Source organism: Macaca mulatta, chromosome 4 (assembly GCF_049350105.2).
Source record: "Macaca mulatta isolate MMU2019108-1 chromosome 4, T2T-MMU8v2.0, whole genome shotgun sequence".
NCBI lineage: Eukaryota > Metazoa > Chordata > Mammalia > Primates > Cercopithecidae > Macaca > Macaca mulatta.
The window spans coordinates 106,304,562-106,314,918 of record NC_133409.1 but is presented as its reverse complement, the minus strand read 5'-3'; the positions used below and the strand labels follow the sequence as shown (position 1 = coordinate 106,314,918).

The 10,357-nt window shown below is 33.9% G+C and overlaps 1 long non-coding RNA gene across 1 annotated transcript; it reads left to right on the top strand.

Annotated features, from left to right (window-relative positions):
• The first annotated feature begins 466 nt into the window (after positions 1–466).
• On the top strand, positions 467–9,237 carry LOC144340327 (uncharacterized). The gene is made up of 2 exons (XR_013416314.1): positions 467–1,131; positions 2,489–9,237. It is a non-coding gene; the product is annotated as an uncharacterized LOC144340327 (long non-coding RNA).
• Positions 9,238–10,357: the final 1,120 nt, after the last annotated feature.

Sequence of the window (10,357 nt, the reverse complement as noted above, 5' to 3'; positions counted from 1 at the left end):
AGAAGTTTGCAATAAAGAAGCATGCTTTATTTTGTTTGCCCAAGTGTTTCCTAAATTTATTTCAGAATGACAGTCATTATTTTGGAAATACTAATTTGCTTAATTATGAGGGAGAAAGTATAGTGTCAATATAACTAAGAAAATATTTGAAACATCAAAAACAAAAGATCAAAATTTACGAAGTGAAGACAGATACAGAAGAAAAACCAGTGATCAGTAAAACCAACAGTTAAAAGTCTAAGTAACTGTTAATACAGTTATTAAATTTAGTATGCATATCAAGTTCTTGAAAGGGAGTGCAAAGTAATAATAATAATAATAATAATATGAATTTACATTCCTATAACATTTGAACAAAAACTAACAAATGGGAAAGGGGGAATGAATAAAATAGGATAATTTTTATATCTTCTGCTGAAAGGGTCAACAGATTTGGGATATCCTTGACCCAGATAGAAAAATTTAGGAAGTAAATAAATGAGTGAACAAGTGTTTAATGATGAGGTAATATAAAACTACTATGATTAATAACATTTAAATCAATAGAGAGAAAAAACAAAACCTAACAGAGGAAAAAAAAATCAAGAACTTCAAATATTAGATAATTAATGTTAAAACCCAGCAGTGACAACTCTAAGTGTAACAAGCAAAAAAGATTTATGCTGGCTTTTAAAGAAATCCAAATATATGCTCTTTATAAGAATATGTCAAAGACAAAACCATATAGAAAGCATAAAATAAATCAAGGGATGAACAAAAATATGAGACATGCAAACCAAAGAGAAGTAGGGGGTCTTGATGTCAACATCAAAATAAAATTCAAGGTAAAAGAATTTACTTGAAGCAAAAGGGAGACTTTTATGTTGCCAAAAATTACACAATAATGACAAAGGGAAGGGATACTATTTTCTCCCTCTGAGTGCTCCCCCTGATAAGTGTTAAGTGTTAAGGTGTACTTCCAGAAGTCCTCCCCTTAGCTCTCATTTGCTCCTTCCACAGGGATAACTTATTTGATCAGTGAAATCAGAAAAGGATCATTCTGCATTCACGGACTCCTCTCATTGACACACTTGCTTACCCATCTGAAAACAGCATGAATTCTGTGTGAAAACCTCCCTGAATCATACAATGGTAAAATTAAAGCCTGGCTTTGGAAAAATTCAGCCCTCCCACCTAAGCCATCCAGTGAACAGTAAAACAGTGTGCTTGCTATGCAGACACGACTTCAAGATATACTCCCGAGCGTGCTCTTCCAATCACATTGTTGTTCCTATCCCTACGATTTAAAACTTCTGTGGCTACTACCTTTTCTCATCTACCTTTATTTATGACTAAATAAAGTGAGTAAGTAGTGGAAAGTCTGCTTTGGCTAGAAATTCAGTCCTGAATTACAGAAGTCCCCTAATTCAGTGTAGCAGGCAAGGAAGCTAATATTTCATCCGATCCAATCCGATTTGCGTATCTTTCTCAATTAGTTTATAAACTGGAAAGGAAAGAGTTGTGAGTAATTAACACCCTCCAAACCTCCAAAATGGGGACCATTAACTTTATTGAAAATACATTAAAGAAATATATAAGAAGAAATTGACAAAATCACATTTTATTTTATTTTCATTTTTATTTGTAAATAGAGATGGAGGGTCTCACTATGTTGATCAGGCTTCAAGTGATCCCCCCATCTTGGCCTCCCAAAGTACTAGGATTACAGGAGTAAATCACTATGCCTGGCTGACAAAATAACATTTTAAAAGGGAAATGAATGCTCTCTTTCAATCTTTAATTGAGCAAAAGGACAAAGAGCAGAACTGAAATTTCTATTCTACAGAGAGTTCTCATTCTTTTCGTGTATTCATTAAAAAAAAAACCCTGCAAAATTGATCATATACTAAGCTCCAAATAGAATCTCAATAAATTTCAAAAAGTAACAATTCTACTTGCCATATTCTCTAACTATAAAAATAAAATCAGAAATTAACAATACAAGACAATGACAAAATAAAATTTAAAATGAATCTGAAATATAAAATAATCTTAACCATCTAGTCAAAGAGTTAATTAAAATCACAGTTTAAGATACTGGAATTGTATCAGATGCCTCCTGTGTACCACCTTACATCCTCTTGGTCTCATCTCTAATTCCAGTTATATCTGTGGCAAATATTTCCACATAGGTTGCAAACTGTTTTGTGCACAGAGCAGCTCACCTAAAGGGTTAGTCATACTCAGCACTCATGGATTATCAACTAGGAAGTGTGAGAAGGAGTCAATGGAGAAATACTTCTCCCCTTTGTCTTTTGAGGAGACAATTCCAAGACACATACAGTACAATCCTCAGAATGTCCTTATCAATTCATTAATGCACACACATATTGGAGTTCCCTCCTTTCCCTGTTTTCTCTGGCCCCTCACTCCCACTTTCTGGGATCACTTCCCCAGCCTACTACTTGTACACAAGCTCTTGTCTCAGACTTACCTTTCCCTTTCCCAGGAACATAAGTCAGTCAAGTATGGTCCTGAAAAGCAAACCATCAGGGTGGTATCTGGAGCCAAATTCACCAGTCAGATGGCAACAAGAATTTCTCTGTGGTGAGATGAACGTCAAATAACAGAGAGATGACTGGAGACGTTACTGCAATGAGATTGCCTACAAGCACCGAATATATTTAACCACAGAATAAAGACTAAAGCAAATGCAGAATAAAGTATCAGAACAGAGTGCAAATGTTTCATGTCTTGATGGTGTGAAAATTACTAAACTAATAAAAGTTGGGAAGAAAAAGGAGAAAAAAAATAGGAGCTAAAATAAGTATATTGCTTTCCTTATTTGTAATAGTTTAGAGTTGAAAGGTATCATTTAAAGCTGACAAACCAAGTAGTAGAAATATAAAAATACTTAACAGTATAACAAATAAGAAAGATAATATTATATTATCATCTAAAATCTATTGTTGAAGAGAAGGAGTCATGCAAAAGAAACATGCTTATTTTCAACAATGCCGAATATGCAACTTACAGATACTGCCCAAAGTAATAGAAGATCAAGGGTATTAGGCACTAGAAAAAAACCGACAGACTTTTCTTAATATCAGAAAAAAATACACACACACACAAAAGATAAATCATATAGTGAAAGATATTTTAAGAACTGCTAAAGCAGAGTACATAAAATAATACAACAGAATAAAGATCAAACGTATCTGAATATCAATAAATGTCAAGTTACTTAACTTACACATTGAAAAAAAGATTTTCAGACTAGATCACAAAACCATCCAACTTTGTGTTTTACACAAGTTACACACCTAAAAGAAAATGATCCAGAAAGGTTAAAAATAAATACTAGGCAGGCATCCCTTAAAATAAAAATAGAATCAAGATCTTAATATCAAAAAAGGTAGAATTCAGACCAAAAAGCAAGCAATAATCTACAAAAATAAGGACTTTCTTAAAGCCAAAGGGCGCAATTTACAGTGAGGATATAATTATGAATCTTTTATGCATCAAATAATACTCCTGCATATTGAATAAAGCAACCATTACAGAAATTACAAGGAGAAACAGAAATACATTCTACTAACATAATTCACCACGTTACACTGAGACAATCATTGTCTCTCTATGGCCACCAAAAAAGTATATGAAAAACAACTAAACAGCCATTTTTTATTATAAATACTCAAGTAAAATGGGAAAAGATGTATATTTGCCTAACATAATAAATCTATCTCAGCCCAAAAGTCAGCATCATGCTTAAAGGGAAAAGAGGAGAAAGCAAACCAACTAAAAAATATGTACAAGACAATTATGACTGCCATCACCATTATTATACAATACTGTGCTGGAGGAAGAAGCCAATGCAATTAGCCAAGAGAAAGGAATTAGAGAGCTTTAAAATGGAAATGAGGACTTAAAACTATTATGTACCTGGAAAACTCAAAAAATAGCTTTTACATATACAAATACTAATAAGATATGAAAGACCACATTAACAATGGCAACACAAAGCATTAAAAATTGACAGAATCACAAGAAATGTGTAAGACCTATACAAAAAGAATAACTACAACACAGCTTTAAAACATTACTGAAGTAGGCCAAACATTATAAAAGCATTGATTTAATATTTAAATGAAAGCACCAAAATGTTATTTTAAAAAGCTAAACAAAATGATACTAAAGTTTATAGGCAAAATGTATACATAAAGGAAAACTCTGAAAAACTTGAGATGAGTAACAGGTTGGAGAGTCTAGTGTCACTAAATATTAAAATATATTTTACAGTTTCAAACATTAAAATAGGGTGATAGTGGCATATGAATAAACAGGCAGCCAGTGGAACAGAATAAAAATTCCAGAAATAGATCCAAATACCTAAAATAATTTAGTATATAATAAAGGTGTAATTTCTAATCAAACTCAAAAGATAGGCTTTTTAACAAATGGTATCAGACTAGGTGGATTGCTACTTGGAAAAAATTAAAGTTGTATCTCACAGTATATATATATGTATAAACTCTATAGAAAATAAAACTTAGAATGTTAGATAAAAATTAGAGAATCCTTTTATAACCCTAGAATTATTAAAAATAAATGACTGATAAATTTTACATAAAATAAAAACGTAAGCACAGTAAAAAGAAAAAATACAATAAGCAAAATCAAAAGATAAGAGATGATTTGGAAGAAAAGTTTTTAAGTCACATCACAAGTAATTGACTAATATATCAACATATAACTCAATCTTAGAGATAAAGAACAATAATCTAATGGTAAAATGGGGAAAGAATATGAATAGGTAGTTCAGAATTGTATGACTCTTAAATGCAATCTCCAATTAAGGGAAATGCAAATTTCCTTACAAATATTGAGCTATCTATCAAAAGGGCATAAAAGGTACTTATACAGATGAGTGTGTAAATTGGTTAAAACCATGGTGGATAATATTGTAGTGTCTGTTAAACTAACAAATGATATACCTTCTGATCCATCAATTCCATTTCTGGAAATTTCTCCTACAGCTATACTTACACACATGTAAAACTAATGTACAATGTCATTTAATGAAGCATTATCTGTAATAGCGAAGACTGGAAGCAACCCAAATACCTATCACAGGAAGACTGGTAAATTAATGTTGGTATATCCATAAAAATTGATTAGTATGAAGCTATCTCTTAAAAGTGAAGAGGCTTTTTATGTAATGATATGAAAAGATCACTGTATTACTCTCCTAAGGCTACTGTAACAAATTACCACAAACTGGATAGCTTTAAAACAACAGAAATTAGAATATTCTCTTACAGTTCTGGAGACTAGAAGTCTGAAATCAAGGTGTTGGCAGGGCCGTATTTCGTTGAAAGGCCCTAGGAAAGATGCTTCTCTCTGAGCTTCCTGTGGTTGCTGGCAATTCTTGGTGTTCCTTGGCTTGTAGACATCACTCCAGTCTGCCTCCATCTTCACAAGGCATTCTCCTCTGCACTAGGGCTTGATTAAATAACTGGGTACTACAGCTAGTCAAGTTGGCATATAGACTAACCATCACAATAAGAAATATAATGAATAAAAAATAAATCAATGTACACAAGAGTATATAAAATATGCCATATTTACAAGATGGAAAGAATCATAATTCATATTGTATTTGCACAAATTTTGGAAATGTCACTGGTTCTCAAGAAACCAGAGAAAATAGTTTTTTTTTTTTATATTTATGTACATTTGTAACTAGTTAGATTAAGGACAGGAAAAGGAACAAGAATGTATTGTATACCTTTTCATATCATTTTGATTTCTGAATCATGGAGTGTATTACCTAGCCAAAATGTTTGATTTTTAAAAAGAACATACGTTTGATTTTTAAAAAGAACGTAAGATATGTGGTGCTGACAAGAAAAAGGAGGCTAATTAGAACAAGATACAAAGTCCAGAAGTGTACACATACATACACAGACACAAACACACACCAAAAATGGCATTTGGATGAGTTGGTTGAACTTTAGGTTAATTTTTTGTTCTTTTGTTTATCTGTATTGTCTATTTCTTCTATCAGCTTGTCTCTTTTGCACAAATAGAAAAAACAATTTAAAATGTCTTTAATACCCTTTGGCAAGTTTGGCAGAGGCAAACAAGGATCAAAGCCTTTTGAGAATAAAAAAATTCCTCATTTTCCTAAAAATGTTTAAAAACTGATTGCCTCCCCTGTTAAAGAAAACATTTTTTATCTTGAAGGATTTGCAGAGAGAGGAGAATGACGAAGGGCCAGGAACTTAATGAACTGTACAATTCAGATATTTATGAAACTCAGAATTAACAGGGAGAAATGAGCTTTAGGAAAACCATTTCCAAAGTTGAAGCTGTTTGACATGATCATTTCTTTGTTATTATTGTTTGTATTCATGCTTTTTACACACTGGGTAACCTTGTGCACACACATGGCTAAAAATTCCACATATGTATGATTAAGATCTTTGGTGTAGATCTTTCTGTTTGCTAGGCATGTCCATGGATATCCCACAACAAATTCAACATGTTTAAAACGGAGCTACTCATCAACTCCTACGTTCAAAATCTGTTTTTCTTGTAGTTTCCATTTCAGTCAGTGTCCCTGTCATCTCCTCAGTTACTGGGGGCTTCTTCTCTCCCTCTCTCCCACATTCAATTGATTACCAAGTGGTATCAATTCTCTCTCATAAATAACTCCATCATTCTTCTATATAGTATATGTCCACTGACTTTTTCATTATTTCTTATCTGCAATTCCTAAACTGTTTAATCTTCCACATCAGTATAGAAGTGCCTGTTTCAAAATGAAAATCTCATGTCATATTGCCATCTAAAAATCCTCTTATGATTTCTAGTAAATTGCATTATATAATAGGAGCTCCATAAATGCTTAATAATGAATGAATTAATGTACAACTGCAAGATGGGCAGTAGAATCAGGCATAGTTATTTTCATACTTTTTAGCCATAAAACAATTGCTAGAAAAAATGTCACCCAGATAAAGCCATTTGCTAGTCCTTAACCTCTGAAACAACTACCCATATCACATCAAACTATTATAGGTGAATGTCTCTTTTTCTTCATACGCTTCTTGATTTTATTTTACTAAATCAACCAGGGACAATGGTTCCAATTTATATAAAATTTTGAAATCAATTATACCAATAAATAATAATCATGATAATCACAATAGGATTTCTGCAGAGCTATAGATACAATTGAGATGTATTTGCCAATGGTGACATAAAATTCAGAACTTTTTCAGCTTCAAATTCATATACATTGAGCAACACAAAGAAATACTCTCCCTAAAATAAAAATGACTAATTCTCCATCTCCTGATTGTTATTCAAAACACATTGTTTATAAGTATACCTAAACACATTTCTGCAATACTAAAAGCATCCGGAGATATATAGCACTTACCTTGCTACAAATTTAAATGCAATCCTCACCTGTATTTTTATGAATTAATAAAAATGTTATTTGGGCAATCTGGGTCTTGCAGTTAATCAAGAGAGTTGTATCTTTAAGAGAATATCCTAGCAACCTCTCAGCAGCTAGGAAAAAATACCTAACTGACAATGTACACTGATTTAATTAATGCTGCTGGACTCCATCAAACTTTGCAGTTAATCAAAAAGACACTTAGAAACAGAAATTAAGCTACAGCTGAAAATGAGAAATACTGGTGAAGGGTACGAAGAGAAAAATTTCATAACTAAATGAGAACTCTTTACTCTGGAGCATGTTTATCAATAAACAGAGTAACAAGGAAATTGATGAAGTTACGACTCCAGTGGGGGTGTCAAAACCAATACATTCATTACTCTAAGAGATTGCTAGTCCCAGAGCCAAAATTACACTGGGGTAATCACACTTTTACGGATACATTCAAAACTTGCAATGCCACTATATTTTCACTGGCCTGTCAGACTGTACATTTCCTAGTGGAGATGCATTTTATGGCACCTGAGCCTTGGAGAAATATGCTTCTCTCTTCTACATTTGGAAATAGATGTATTTTCATCCCTAGCCCTCCCCCACTCCATCATCAATATCAATATTTTATATGGCCTGGTACTTGGCACCATATAAACACATTACACAGAAACAGGTCTGTTCTAGACGAGGTGGGTTTTGTTTTTGTAAGACAAAAAAAATTTAAAAAGCCAAAGAAAGACATATGAAGACTTTATATAGCAAACAAAATCCAAACATGATTGACTGTGTTAGTAAATAAACACTTCCTCTAGATGTATGTAGGAATTTTTGTTTATATACCTTTGTCTTCACATACACTGAGGAATGGATACATGAGAAGCAGGAATACTTAATTCTGTTTCATTTTTCTTTTTTTGAAATACTCCCTGTATATTGGCTAATTTAATTTAGATAATTTTAATATTTTTTAAAGCTCAAGCATAGAAACTACTTGACTGGACCATGAAGTACACACACACACTCACACATACTTTTCTCAAACTTTCAAAAACCTGAACACTTAAACTTGTTGCATTAAAAAATGAATGTTCACAAAGAACGTCAAATTTAAATCACATTGATTTGCTCTTCTTGAGGGAATGCTATAAGAATAATGTTTTGAAGCTTTTTCTGAAAGTTTGGGAATCATAGGTTATAATGGAGGAATGCTACATGAACTACCCAATCTGTTTGGTGCTCATTGTTCCAATAGAATTCCTCCTTCGTGACTAGTTCAAATTTTCTGACATGTTAACCACGCAGAACAGACAGTTACAGATCACATCTGGTTCAGTCACAAAATAAAAAAGACAGTGGCTTCTCTCCAGTCTAGACAGTGTGCAGTGTGAGGAGGCAAAGATGAGTCCATATACTGCACCTGCTCATTGTGATCACAAGCCCTAAGTGCTAGATTTAAATATAGAAGAACCTTCCAGGGTAGCCATTTCTGTACATAAAGGAACACCTACTCACCCCAACGAGTAGTACTTTAGAATAGTGGTTCTCAAATGAGCTGCATCAGGATCACCTAGGGGGCTTGTTCAAATACTGATTGCTGGCCCCTACCCACAGAGTTTCTTATATAGTAGGTCTGGAATATAGCCAGAGAAATGACATTTATTTTCTTTATTTTTTCCTTTTTTGAGACAGAGTTTTGCTCTTGTAGCCTAGGCTGGAGAGCAATGGCAGCGATCTTGGCTCGCTGTAGCCTCCACCTCCTGGGTTCAAGTGATTCTCCTGTCTCAGCCTCCCGAGTAGCTGGGATTATAGGCGCCCGTCGCCACGCCACTACTATTTTTAGTAGAGATGGGGTTTCACCATATTGGCCAGGCTAGTTGCGAACTCCTGATCTCAGGTGATCCAACCGCCTTGGCCTCCCAAAGTGCTGGGATTGCAGACGTGAGCCACCGCACCTGGCAAGAACTGACATTTCTACCAAGTTCCCAGAGGACATTGCTGCAGCTCTGGAAGTCATACTTTGAGAGCTATTGCCAAAAGTATAAAGTAAATTTATTTAAATGATGTTGAATCTGTTCTTCAAGAGAAAAACATTAGCTCCCGTCCAGGGAAACACCACAATTTTCTGCCTTAGGATAAAGGAGTGCATGATATTCATTATAAAACTAGACTTCAGAAATACGGGTCCCATTTTTCTATATTCTAGACCCTGGTCATAATGTGTAAAGTATTAACACTAATAGATTTTCCTGGCCTATGTTCTTTGTTTGTACTGATCCTATTTTTCTACTGAAAATTATTTTAGATAAAGAGTATGAAGGTTTGTCGTGATTAGTTGGAGTTCCACTGTAAGTACTTAGGAGAGTAAATATTACAGGTATCACAGAGATTAGGAGCAAATATTGAGGCTAAATTTAAGACTCGGGGGGAAGTTCTTATAGAACAAAACAAAGCCTTAAATAAACCTTTTTTTCTAGGTGTAGTTTTCAGTAGCAGCGATTGCCTATATAAAAAACTCTTGGGTTCCTTATATCAAGGTAAAAAAAAAAAAAATCTGACATCTATAATGTCCTGTTATAGACTGCACAAAAAGTATACATAACCAGGATCAGTACCAACTGGAACCAGAAATGTGAAAGTTGGTATTCAGGTCAGTTAAAGAGAGAAGAAAGACAGTCACCTTTGGCCATGGTAGTTAAGGAATCCCTGTAGTTCTACTGGCAGGGAGACCAGCCTGAATTCTAATGCTCTGTCTTCAGACCACAGTCTGGGCTCCTGATTTGTATCTATTACCCTCCATGGAAATCGCTGGTGAAGTAAAACTATGTGTGTAAAACTGCATCTGCCACAGGCTGCTTGTCCACAAAAGCATCAAAGCATCTCTATGGAATACCTCTGTATGGGTCTGTAAAG